The following is a 15,444-nucleotide window of genomic DNA, read 5'->3' on the forward strand; positions in this document are numbered from 1 at the left end:
ATATTCAATTACATATTATGCTTACTTTACCCTTCCCCGTACTATTAATACTTGAGTTATTTATTATATATTTATGTTATTCTCAAAACAACATGTTACGTTAATACTTATTTTCAAAACATGCGAAATATAATACTTTTCAAATATAGAAATCAGCATATGATCCAACATAAATTATATTATTCATAAAGCCTATAGTATATGAAAATACTTGACTTTATGAATATTTAAGAATAATAAAGTGTACTCGCAACTTGTTATCCAAACTCTTCAAATAAGCACGACGATATCTTGATCCATTTGCCTCAAGTCTTGTCGATAATCGCTCGTCCAATCAACACAAATATAATAATAGCAGGAATTAATAAAATTCTAGCTATTATTAACTTAACCAAAATTATGTTTCTTGCCAACTTCGGCTATCGAAACCGCTTACTTAAAATAGTCCGAACCCTAAAAAAAATTGACATTCTTAAAGTTCGGAATGTCGCCTACAACTTTTGTTTGGTCTCGGAATGAAATTCGCACCCGAAGGTGTCGGAATCTAGCCCATAAGTGTTTTACATAGGGCTGTCCTAAAACTGCAAACCTGCTCTGAGTAATAAAATGTTCTGCTCAATTTGATCATCTTAGAGGCAGAATTAGAGAAACATTAAAGTTAGACAATTGTAGAGGACACATTCAAGTGTCAGTAAAATCAAACAGAACCTGATTTGGAGTCATACAACTCCAGATATGGTCCTCGTAACATGACTATTATGCAGAACAATTTTCTGCAATTCGTCAATCTAGTTCGTACATTTAATTTGTAACTATAACCCGTCAAGACTTACACCTATCGAGTTTATATGTTTGTATCAACACAAACTTGACCAATACATCAATTCCTAATGCATACTCAAGGCACAAGCATTGTTCAATCTCAATTGAACACAAACATCTTGTCTAAGCCAAACCTTAACATGAAAACTCAAATCAAACTTGCTTCTATCATAATCATACCAAAACAAATTATATTCAGTCCTTAACAACTCTATTTCAATGCCTATCCTCCTCATTAGAACCTTGGTTAGGGCCGAAACCCTTAGCACCTTACTTTGACAAAAATTCAATCATTTCCATCAACACAACATAATTTCTTACAATCAATTCATCAAACACCTAAAGCTCATGTTTATTGCTTAATTCATATGCTAAAGCATCACACAAATACATCAATCAAAAACCAATAAATTTCAGCAAACTTACCTTGATTAAAGTCTCAAATCCAAAGGGTCTAGCTCCAAAATTCATCATCAAAATTGCTCCATGGAAGCTTATAAACACCTATGATTATCAATTACACCAAAACCCTCAATTAAACTTCAAAACCCGAAATTCAACTCAGAAACCCTAACTTCAAGTTTTGATTTTTACCTTGAATAATAGGGCTAGATCAGTAGCTCTACTTCTCCTCGTTCCGTGGCCACAAGAATCGTCCAATTCCGTAGAGAAACGAGGATTGAAATTTTTGCATATGTTGATCACCAAAGGAAGAAGAAGAACGAGTTTGAGAGTCAAAAATGTGTTGATTCTGATCTTAAATAAAATAAAATAGGTATATATATTTATGGCAAAAGTCTCATTTAGTCCCTCACTTTGCCACATCCTCAACTTTCACTTTATAACGTTCTTTTCGTCCAATTTAGTCCATCGATCGCTTAATTGTTCAAACTCGATAAACTTTGTATTATTTATATCCAAATAAATAATATTATTTCTCTACATCATTATTTTATATTCCGATAATTTATTTTGGCAATTTTAGCCAAAAACGCTCAAATTTCCATTTTGAGCTAACTTGCACTTTTTCTCACTTTATCGTCCAATTTTCATTTTAACAAATATCGATATCAATAATCGATAATATTTTCTTACCTTATAAAAATATAGTAATAACAACTTCCTTCATACGTTTGTGGCTAAAATTCCACTTTAGTCCATAAAGTGGCTAATTTGCACTTAAACCCTTATTCCTAACTAATCGTCAAAGTTTCTTCTAAAACAATTTCATATACTTACGAAACTTTGACGATCATTTTTTAATAATATTTCACGGACCTTGACGTGAATATTATTAGTTCGGGCTTTCCAACTTATTTTATTTTATTCCCTTTTTCGTCTCGATTAAATCCAATTTATCGCATAATAATTTTCCATTTAAATTATTATCCTACGATAATTCCAATAGACCCGCTTCGGTCTAAGTCTTTATTATCCAATCCTAATCTGATATTCTCGTTTTTAATCCTTACGATTATGCTTTGTGGCACTACACACAATACCTCAAAAAATTTAGGTTATTATAGTTACTGGCCACGACTTTGTCAACTGAAGGTCATCACTACTGCAGCGCTACGGAAGTCAAGAGCTATACATGTACTACTGACTTTCGGATCCCAAAAATGACCTCTAGCTAGGCCCAGACACTAAGCACCTGAAAATGTTTAAACAACAACAAGGTCAGACTATGTTGAGTGAGTTTTCAATTTACTAACGGTATTATAAAATAACATCGCATTTCAAATAAAAAAATAATACGAAAATAAATATAATCAAGTATTTGATCCGTTTGAAACTAAAACCCTGAACTTAACACGACTTACGAATCATTTATTTCATATAACGATATTCAAATCAATTGTTCAATCCAATGGCCCGGCCCCGGAATAACTCAACCGCGTTAGCCGCTGCCAACCTCTTAATCCCAAGTTGTGGGTCCCGGGATAGCTCAACCGAGTTCAACCCACTAGATACGGTTCCCGGGATAATTCCACCGAGTTTAACCTCGTATCTCTCATTCATGTTCCAACTTCCATATACATATCATGCATACTTATCAAATCATTTCACATAGTCTAAACACACTAGACTGACTCAATTATTGGTAATCACACAACCTAGTAACACCCAATAGGTAGCTAGTTTCTTCGGATCGCATACTAGTTTCTCGAAGTTGAAATTTAATAGGAACATATAACATATAGGCAAATCATATATAATGCAATGCATTTAAATAATATATATATATATATATATATATATATATATATATATATAAAAAAGATATAATACCAGATAACTAGTATAGATAATACACGAAAGTAAAGTGCAACTCACTGTGACCGCTATCCAATCTATGACGTGGTCGATGTGATAATATGCTCGCACTAGCCCACGTCTGCTGATCTCACCGCTCGCGGACGTGTCTGTTACATATTAATTGACGTTTGATAGTTAGACGTGAATTTCATGTTTATATGCGTAATACTTTTAAATCCTAGGTTTTAGTTTTACTCTTAACGTTATTCGTGAACTCGATATTCCTTTATCGTATTCACGACATATCAAACTCCACTTCTCGTATTCAAAGATTATATAACTTGCTTATCGTTTTCCACTTTCGCTTATCTCTTAACACGTCAAACTTAATCTTAATTTAGGATTCACGGGGTCCATGATTAGTCTTATAGGTCTAATATTCATAAAAGTCGGAATCCTAGGTTGAAATAGTGGGAAAAACCCAAATAGGGCGCACTCGAGCACTGTGCATCCGCACAGTATGTTGTGCGGGCGCACAACTTTTCCAAGCTGTGCGAGCGTACAGCTTCGGCTGTGCGGCCGCACAGCTCTGCTGTGCGTTCGCAGAACATGGCTATGCTTACGCACAGCCCCAGAAATTAATTTTCGGGCGCCTTGCCGATTTCCGACACCCCACACACAAATACAACCTCCTTCCTCACAAAACCCATATCATAGTTTTTCTAAAAACCTCAAAACCGAGCTAGATACGTCAAATTCGATATAAACACAACATTCTCACTAAAACATCCAACAAATTCAAAATTATCCACCTCTATTACTTGATATTCCCTTGATTTAATACTCAAAGATGATAGAGCTTCCAATTCCGAAGAGATCGACGCAAAAATTGTCCGGAACGGACGCCGAATGGAGAATCGGTGAATTGACGAAGATGATCGGTGAAATATGAAGCCTCTGGACTCTTCTTCTCTTCTCCTTCTGATTCTTCTTTTCATTTTTATATTCTTATATAGTTAGGCTAAAATACCACTTAGGTCCTTATTTTCTTTATTTGTTACAAATCATCCTATGAACTTTTATTTTGTTCAATTTGGTCCCTCGCTTAGTTAGTTAATACTTTTAATCAATTCGTGTACGTATTATTTATATCCGATAAATAATACGATCCAAGAATTTATATTTTCCTGTCTAATGCTCATAAATTTCGATTCTTGAGACGTAATTGGTTAAATTACCATTTTAGTACCTAAACTTTGTTTTGTAACCTTTCCTGCCATTTTTTCCTTTTTATCCTAATTCCAACTTTTAAACTGAAATACAATATTGAATTCCCCGCGATAATCTTTCCGAAACCGACCTACTAAAAATTTATTTATCGTAATTTCTCGGAAATCTTTCCGATATTGCCACTCCGGCAACTCAAAACTGGACACGTGGCCCAATTAGATATTTTATACTTATGGGGTATTACAATTTTACCAAATGGTTTGAGAGAAAACTTAAAATTACACCTTCTACATGTTCTTGATGAAAATATGAAATTCTTCACTGTTATCATCCATGCAACCCTTAATTCTTGATCTAGATGTTGTTATTAGGTGTTTAAAATATGTATATAGGTTAGGGTTTGAGTTCAGAGATTTCTAGAGAGAGGATATAGGGGTTAGAATAAGAAACTTTAAAGAAATAATCAAATATGGCGTATTTGACTCGTTGGACTCGTATTTATAGAAAATAGACTTGAACGATCATCCAAAACCATGCACAATCGTCCAAACACTTTGAAACATCGTTCATGAGGTAGTTCACAGGATCGTTCACTTTTTTAGGTCAAAGTTTTGCCTTTTGAACGATCGTTTGCAATAACGAATGATCGTTCACATCATGAAACCCAAAAAACTAACTTTTTCATGCCCTAAATGCATAGGATTGGTTCCCAAACCAATCCCAAACATCAAATTACATCGTAAACATATACATATCATAAACCAAGCATACCATTCACAGTCTGACAAATATAGGATACGATACACACGCTATACATTGTTAGTTTCACGTCGGAACTGGATGGAACTTACGACACGTATCCATAATCCTACATCACTAATATATGGGTTATTACATTTAAGAGGTATTGACCTACTTTCACGACCTGATTTCCACCCCAAAACTCGAGCCGAGACCGGCGTTGGGGAATGGCAATGGCTGTTGCGAAATCCGTTGCAAGCTTAAAACCTCTATAGATATTTCGAAATATAATACTAGATCATATCTCAAATAAGACTCGTTTAAAAAAATATCGTTAAAACGTTTTTCCACTTAATGTAAAGACAATTATGAAATATTCATATATGCAAAATACATTTTATGAAATACTGGTTAAATAACAAGGTTATTTTAACCCACGCTTCTTTCTGAAAACCTGTGTGGTAATACTAAAAACCAGGGACTTTAGCTCATATGCCATACCTCGAAGAGAACCATGTCTCAAACCACATATACCGAATAATATGTTTAATAAAATATCCCAAAAACCTTTCATTTCAAAAGCATTATATTAAACATATTAAGTAATCACACAGCATACCAGATACATAAGGCCAATGAACCTATACACAGTGTTTTTGCAAACCAAAACATAAGGCCTGGCTTATACGTAGAGGAACAGAAACTAAATACCAAATGCCAAGTAGGTAGCCACCTAGTAGGTATAAACAAAGGCAAGTTCCTATAAGAGTATAAGAACAGAGGAACACTGACATGGCTACTGGCATAGCACTCCGATAACGTACTATTACAGCAGCTAAGATTACAAAGTTATATGTACATGTCAAAAGAGAAGCTTCCCTAAAACAGAAGAGTGGAAGATCAACCAGACCCAAAGCTCATAACCTGAAAATGATAAACAACAACGGAGTCAGAAATATAAATATTTATGAATGAGTAAACATGTATACAATTATATACCGAAATCTCATATAGGTAAAATATCAGTATATAAAAATATTACCAGTTCATCCATCCAAATGAAACCCTAATCCTGTCATATTTTAATGTTATCATAATTATATTAACTACAATGCATATGCTCAAATCTCGTTTAATACAAGATGAACTGTATACTTATGCGTCACAACCTTCTTAACTCTATATAGGGTTGTTGGGCCGTAAATTAAATTACTGTCGCCTCAGAACTACCCGTTGGGTATAAGCCGCTTTGCAAGCATCAGGCTACACAACCTAACCTCAATATGTATATGCTCATGGTTTACCTCTCAATCTATTTCATTAACACCGGTGATCACACAGTCCTATTGTTTCCAATAGATAGCTCGTTTCCATGGATATTCCTTGGCTAAGTTTTATACTTAGTGCGATTTCTGGATTTAAAAACAATTGAATACTTTCAAAAGTTAACATATAAACTCACAACACCGCTATGTCTGATACTAAATCCTGAGATATGTGTGCCATACTCTCTATGGCCGTGGTCTGACTAAAACACACAAAGCAAATAGGATAAAACATTAATATATGTTGGGTTAATTCCTAAAAAAATCACGAACTTTACACAAAGTTTCATTTTAATCATGACCTTTAAAAGTTGCCATTTAAAGGCACGAACTTTCATATTGTTTCAAATTCATCATTTCAGTGTACTTTTATTGACTAAATTCTTCACTAGATCATTAATGAAAGGCCCAAGTTATCAATCAACATCAAATCTTATTATCTTTCGTCTATAGTATCTAGGATTAGGATTTTTTAGTCAGATAAAATGCACCGAATTTTACTTTGGTGATAGATTTGAAATAAAATGAAAGTTCGTGCCTTTAAATGACAAATTTTAAAGGTCATGATAAAAATGAAACTTCGTGTAAAGTTCGTGATTTTTTTAGGAATTAACCCATATATGTTTCTTATATAATTTTTTAGGTTTAGAAACCTAGTTCCAGGTAAAGCATATAATCATTTAAACACATAACACTTACGGTCTTTTTTTCTTTTAAAAACATATAATTAATTCTCATTTTTATAACGTTCAAACTTCTCTCTAGAAATCATCTTAGGTATAGCAATACCTAAAGAAAAATATTTATAGTATAGACCTAATTGTCAAAATAATTTTTTAGTCATATACTAAGTATTTAGCAAAACCGATTGCTAAATTTTTAAAACCGCTTAAACGTCGACTTTAACTCTTTTAAAGTCCGTTATAAACGTTTTAACTTTACTTTTAAAATCTCATTTTAAAATTCTTTATGTTTAGGTTTAAAACTCTTTTCATTTTCCTTTAAACAAAATTATTGTTTTTAAACATTTCAGTTCGATGAAACTTCGTCAAACGGATAGGGTAAAAAGTCCACGAAAGAACTTCCGTTTCGACTACTCGGCCTGGTGCACGATCATGCACCTTAGGTGCATGTTCGTGCACCTCTGGGTGATGCACCCCTAACTCGCACACGAACTGAGAGCCAAGCAGGTGAGGGTTTCTTTTTTATTTGATGAAATGAGTCTTTGTACTCATTTAACATTCAAATGGAATGTTTATATGATTGACAAAGATACGTTTTAGTACTAGCTCAATTATACACTTTAAACCAACTTCTTAATTAGTCGTCTGTAGCTCAAACGGAAACGACTTTCGAATTTCGTGAAAATTTACCCAAAAATCTAATAAAATATAAAAAAAATTAAAATATAATTTTTATTCGCATTTGACTTATATTTTATTTTTTATAAATCATCTTCGATTTATTAGGTCTGTATTGACCGTGCTTGATAAAATTTCTACTTTGAAATTTTATCAACTTTTCACAATAATCTTTTTAAAATATTTCACGAATATTGGCACCGAAAATATTCGCACGGGACTTATGAATTATTCTGCACCCAATTCATAAGTTTATTTTATTCCCATTAACTATATAAAATTCCAAATTTAAATTTCCAAAAATTTATATTTGAAATCCTATTGCCACAATAAAATTATAGGGACACTTGTAAATTAAATTTACCTCTAAATTTAATTAATGTACTCCTGTCTAATAGAATATTAGACACGTGGCAATATTTTATCACTTAAATTTTCGGGTTTTTACATTCTCTCCCTCTTATATAACTTCGTCCTCGAATTTACATATACGTATCTTTTCACCTTATCGTTCAAACATCACTTATACTTAATTTCATTCCATGCTTCGTAAAGCATAACACCATCTTGACTGGCATCATCAATCATATCTTTCTTCTCACTATTTTCCTATTACTCCTTTTTCCGTAATAGTTTCATCAATGAGCAGTACCAACTGTGATTTTAATCTCAGTTTCCGTTCCTTAAGCCTTCCAGCTTAATAGTTCACACTGACTGTATATTTGGTTGTACACTCCATACTTAAGATTTATAGCCTTCATACAACTTTGACATGCCCTTACTCCTTTCGGGGTAGTACTTATTTAAGTACTTGATCTATATTGTTGCTTTCATCATCTGTCTGAACTTTCGTTCCACAAATAGATTGTCCCTTCTATATGCTCCCCATAATCCTATAACTTGTATAAAATATCTTTTAATCCTTAGTCTAGCGTTCTGCAACACATTCCAAGGACTAATCTGCAGCTTCTCTCTCGTCAAGCAACCTAGGTATGCAGGTATAAGTTATTTAACTTAGTCCATAGTTACTATAAAACTAGCTTAGTTCCGCTAGTTTCCAATAACTTCTTCTTTAACATATCATATTGTTATACATATTTAATTATAGGTTTGTGTCACGACCCAAAATATTGAGCCGCAACCGGCGCTAGGGAACGGGAGTGGTAGCTCCGGAACCCGTAGCAAGCCTAAAATCACTATTAATTTTTCACAATTAACAAACAGATAACAATAAACAACGGAAGCAAATACATCACATATATACATAAGCATTTACACTAACTGTTCTGTTAACCTCGCGGGCTCTAGTTACCGTACCCCGTACGAACTGGCCTCGCGGTACTATATACATCAGTTAGTGTCTCAGAACATATCACCGGCACCTCGGGCCGTGAGTAAACATAAAACACGTAGCCTATCAAAACATATAGACAAGACAGTAAGGATATGTACAATCAAAATATACTGCTGTCTAGGCTACGACTCTGTCGACACTGGACCACTACTGCAGCATTCACACAAGTCAGAAACTATACATACACAGCTGACTTCTGGACTTCAAAATTGGCCTCTAGCTAGGTCCACAAATTAAGCACCTGAAAGTCATCAAAGGTGAGGGGTCAGTATTTGGAAAAATACTGAGTGAGTTTGCATTTACGAACGGTAATAATATAAAAATATAGCATCACATCTCAAGGAAACAATAATATAAAACATATAAACATGTATTTGATCCGTACGAAACTAATATCCTAGCATACGACACATTTCTCGAACGATCATATATCATTCAACCCAATCGTAAATCTCAAGCTATGAGTCCAACTCACTGGTGGGTCCAACCCACTAGATACGGGGACTCCAGGTTACACCGTAGCCGAGTGCTCACTCGTATCAAATCATTATCTGATCTCGAAATTCATATTCACATCGTATTCAATCATCTATCATATGCAAACACACTAGACCGACTCGATACTGGTGATCACACAGCCTATTGACACCCAATAGGTAGCTAGTTTCTTCGGATCGCATACTAGTTCTCGTAAATAAACTTGATAGGAACATATAACATTTAATCAAATCATAAACTATGCGATGCGTATAAACAATATAAATATATATATAAAATAACTTTAAGATGTAATACACGAAAGTAAAGTACAACTCACAGTGACCGCTATCCAGTCAATGAGGTGATCTATGTAATGATATGCTCGCACTAGACCTCGTCTGGTGCCCTCACTGCTCGCTGACGCGTCTGACACATTAATAAGTCAAGTACACGTTTAGTACGTAAACGTGAACTTCATAAACCTAAAACTCTAGGTTATAGACTTAGGTATTCATTTTACTTTTTAAAACGTTTCTTATCTCGTTACGTATTAGCCAATGCCTTAATGCGTTTAATATTCTTCGGGTTGTTCAACTAAATGATCAAACTTCTTTCAAATCATATATTCAAAACCCTAACCAAATTGTCAACTTCAATGATCGTTTCTTACGTTTTCGGAGTTCACGGAACACTTTTAGGTCGGGTTATATTGTGTCGGTCCTTGACACATCGAACGGGGGTCGGCGGCGGCTAGGCACATTGTACCTAGCTTCTCTCACGTCGTGAGAAGGGGTATCACGACGAGAGAGCTACTCTCGCGTCGCGAGAGCCAGTCTCGCGTCGCGAGACCTTGCCTCGCGCCGTGAGACATAGTCTCACGACGTGAGGCAAGATGATCAGCCCCCAACTTCGATTTCTTCCCCCAAAATCCGACCAAATCCATCCCGACATGCTTATATACGTATATAACATCAAAGTCAACTCCAAAACACTCAAAAACGACATATATAACGCTACCTCGACGTGTTCGATTCGATATAACCTATTAAACCTAAAACATCCCTAATTACTTCATTTTCACCAAGAAAACATCAAACTTACCTTGTTTCGATGCTTAGGATTGATAGAGGCTTGAATTCCGAAGAAAGTGCCGCGAAAATCACTCGATTCGGACGTCGAACGGCAAAACGGCGGCGAAACGATCGATCGGCGTAATTCTCTCGTTTTCTCTCGATGGTTCCTTCTGCCTCTTCATTCATATCACAAATCTTATATATTCTGGCTAAAAGTTCACTTTGGTCCTTGTTCTTTTTGTTTCTTATCATTTATCCTTTAAACTTTTCTTTCCTACGATTTAATCCATAACTAAATCGTTAAACTCTTTTATTATAACTTATACGTATTATTTATATCCGATAAATAATACAAAGCTCGATATTAGCACTTTCCCGTCAAAATCCAATATTTTTTAACATTTTTCCTTTTAATTTCAATTCTAACTTTAAAATTGAAATATAACCTTAACTTCCGCCTAATTGTTTTCCTTAAAACCGACCTACTAAAATTCATTTATCTTAATTTTATCAAAATCTTTCCGATTTCGCCACTCTGGCGAATCTAAACTGGACACGTGGTCCAATTAGATAATAAAATATTTTGGGGTATTACAGTTTGTTGGTTGTTTTTCATTTTATTATGCGACATAGATTATAACTCATCTATCTCATTGCAAAATACAATCCAACTTGTTTCTTAGTTACAGTAAAACTGTATCTTTGTTACTTACTTCACGTAGTTCAAAGGTTTAGAAACAATTTTCATTATTTTCTTACTTATTTTGACTTATTTTAATTTTCTTTCTTTGTTTCTTTCAACCCTGGTTGTTTATTTATGGCTCATTTTATTATTGAGATGACTTTTAATATATTTTCCGACGACTGTTTCATAACAATTTTTCAACTTCGTCGTTAAGCATCGTCTAATTCTCTATTCAACGATCACAATAGCTAAAATATAGATAACTTTCTTAGGAATATTATGTTCGCACATTAGAATCACTCCAATGGTTTAGTCAAAAGTTGCCAGGGTCATGCTCCACCCTGATAGTTTCCAAACAATGTACCATTTCCATCCTTGACGCCTTGATAAACATCTTCATATAGCGTTGGTTCAAGGTTTATTATACTGTTTAAGTATATTGTTTATTCATTAAATAGTTTGATAATCATTTATTAATGAATACCTTATTTGACATGACTTCACAAAATCTGTCAGTCGTTAACATATAAAGGTTTTTAAAAACACAGTTTATAAAAGGGTTTCAAACAATTAACAATTTTTTTTGAAACTTTTTCAAACAAATTCTAAAAACACAATTTGCAACATTCATCTAAAAGATCTTAAATTACAGTTTCAAACAGATTATAATGGTTTCAAGCATATGAACAAAATTATCAATAAAAATTGACAATTAAAAGATAAAAAATTAGAAAGAGGAAGAAGAAGAAGAAGATCTAAAATAAGAGGATAAGGTGGTAGCGATTGCAGAATTGTTCCTTCAATTTTTTTAAGACTAATACGATCGACTTTTCATCGATAATTTTTATTTATTTCAGATCTAAAATTATTTGTGATATATATCAAAAATATTGGATAAACTATAAAAAAATATAAATAACATTTATTAAGAAATTTCGTTGAAGAAGAAGAAGAAGAAGAAGAAGAGGAAATTTATAAAGACAAAAACAAGAAGAAAACGAGAAAAAGTTGGAAGAGAAAAAAAAACAAAAAGAGAAATGAAGATGGGAAGAAAAAAAGGACAAAAATATACAGGTGTTAAAATTCGATATTTTACAAATAAAAAAACAAATATAACTAGAATACAACTAAAAATATTAAAAAATAAATAAAAAAAGTTTTAAAACTGAGATAGTGGATTTAAATAAATTTACAATTTAAAGTCTTTTCTGCAAATTTTTTTAAATTTAATAATATGATAAATCTATGTTGGTTTAAAAGTTAGAAAACTATTTTAAAAATATTTTAAATGGTCATAGAAATATATATTTTACTATTATTATATTAATATTTTGAACAAAGGGTAAACGCTCCTAAACTTGTGACACAAGGTCATTTAAATCAATTTATACCTTTTTGAGCAACTAACTCCAAAACTTTTCATTTTTGAAAATAACTTCATAATTTATATTTTTATGTCAAAAAATAAATTTAAAATAATTATATCGCAACAATTAGAGAAGTATCTAATAATTATTTTGCATCTCTCGCCTCAGATTTGCATTTTATGCGTTTTAAAAATACAATTATGGAGTTATTTAACTCAAAAATGAAGAGTTTTGGGGTTAATTGGTTAAAAAGATATAAATTAAGGTAGATAACCCCGTGTCACAAGTTCAAGTGGCGCATTGACTCTTTATTCTTAATACTTTATACTTTTAAATAAGTTTTTTATGGGTTTCATTTAGAAAATTCTTTCATAATTTTCATCGAAGTAATTCTTTTTAGGGTTAATTACAAATTCATACATGAACTTTACCCTAATTTAAAATTACAGCATAAACTTTGAAACTTGGCAATGTCAGTAACTAACTTTACACTTTTGGCAAATCAATACACCAAACACGAAAAACACTAACGTGGACATTGTAATCTACTGCCATGTGTCGTTGCGTGATTGGTCGGTGTCCCAATTTTCCAAAAAATGAAAGTTGGTTACTGACATTGCCAAGTTTTAAAATTTATGTTGTAATTGCAGATTAGGGTAAAGTTCGTGTATGCATTTGCAATTAATCCTTCTTTTTATGAATTAAAAAGTTAGCAATTGTAAAAGTAATAACAAAAATAACTAAAATTTTGAGGGGTTATGTGTCAAAAAAATTAGTTTAACATCCTTAAGTGTTCTTTTTACAAACTTTTAAAGAGTTTTTTACGACGTTTAAAACAGTTAAATTTGTTTGTTTTTTTGCCAGTAAAACGGTTAAGTGATTGAATGATAAAAGAATTAAAAGAGTTTGTGTGTTCTTTCTGAATAATCTAAAGGACTTTTTTTTGTATCTTTTACTATTATTTTTTCAATTTGAAAAAGAAATGGAGACCACATGGATATGAATATGGCAGCATCATGTTACCCGGCTGGCAATGATTGGCTTTACACTTGTAGTCGGTCACCGACACTTCCCAGCTATTTAACTATTTTATAAAGCGCGGCAAACCCAGTAATTTATTTTGTTTATAAATAATTATTTTCAGAATTGTAACCGACATTAGTATATATTACTTTGAATAGTCACGATTATATATCGCAGTTTTTAAAAGTCGAACCTGTGATAAAACTGGTGAGGCCGTCGCTTTTCAATTTAACCGGTTTAATAAATTTAAAAATAAGATAAAAAAATTATGTTTACTAGTTTTTTACCGATTCAATTCAGTTTAATGGTTCAATTTTCAATATTTTACCGGTTCAATCCGATTCGATGTAGTCCATCAGATTCAATTTAGTCCAATCGGATTTGATTTAGTCCAATCTGGTTCAATCGTAAATTCCGGTTTTTGGCCTTTTAGAACGGACAATTGGCTGGTTTCTGGTTTTATCGGTTCGACCGGCCAGTCCGATCTGGTTGTATATTGATATATCGTTTTAAAAGAAAATAAATAATTTTAAGAGATAATTAACACATAATAATTTTTAATTTATTTAATTATTCATATTTATTTATTAATTATATTTTACATTATGAATAAAACTTAAATTAATTTATAGAAAGGAGTATAGAAAAATAAGTATGAATAAAATATTTTAGAAAAATAATGACTCCTTAAAAAAACAAATGAAGATAATATCTATGCTATATATAAACATACGGATTGGATTTCGGGTGGGTGGGGAGGGGGGAACCTTTTTACTTATAAAATATTAAACTATTATTCTACTATAATATAGATTAATTATAAATTAATAACTAACGTAGATAATTTCTACTAAACTACTGAAACTATAATATAGGTTAATGACAATTGTATATCTTATTTGCTAATTAAATCTCAATTTATCCCTTAAAATGAAGAATTTCTCATTTAGTGTCTTCCAATTCGCGGAACTGTTCAGCAATTTATGTAATTCGCGGAACAATTCCGCAATCTGTCCTACGTGGCTCCTCTGCTGGCCAGTCAGTGAGGAGCCACATGGACAAAGTAAAAAAGCAACTCGCGGAATTTTTTCGCGAGTTGCTTTATGTGCAGCCAGGGAATCTGATTTTCTGGCTGCACTGATTGGGAGAAAATTCTCCCAATCATTTGAATTTTTTAAATGATTGAGAGAAAAACCTCCCAATCATTTAAAAAAATTTAAATTAATGTTTTTATTTATTTAAAAATCAAAAAACATATGGATAAAAAATTTCATAGGTTGAAAATTTTTACGTTTTAATTGTTGAATTTTTTGGATTAAAAACGTTTGAATTAGTTAATTTTTTTAACATTCTACAAAAAAAAATTTATAAAATACTACAAGATGATTATATTAACAAGTATGCAAATATAATCTATACTTCATAACAATAACATATATAATAAACAAAAATTTACAAATAAAAAAAATATTACTACATCAGATAATAATGTTGAAAGTACAAAAAAATCACCGAGGGGTCCTATCGTCATATCTGCTAGTGACCGGGAGGTTCGAGCGCAAGTTGTTTGTGTTACGGTTCGCCCGACGGCCTATACTGATAGTGAGGTAACGTCGACCTGCGCGACCATCACCATCTCCTCCTCCTGCATCGGCGTCGTCGTCGTCGTCCTCGTTCCCGTCGTCACCCTGCTGGTCCTCGGGAATGGCCGTACTCGTCGTGGC

This window comes from Mercurialis annua, linkage group LG4 (genome assembly GCF_937616625.2).
Source record: "Mercurialis annua linkage group LG4, ddMerAnnu1.2, whole genome shotgun sequence".
Classification (NCBI taxonomy): domain Eukaryota; kingdom Viridiplantae; phylum Streptophyta; class Magnoliopsida; order Malpighiales; family Euphorbiaceae; genus Mercurialis; species Mercurialis annua.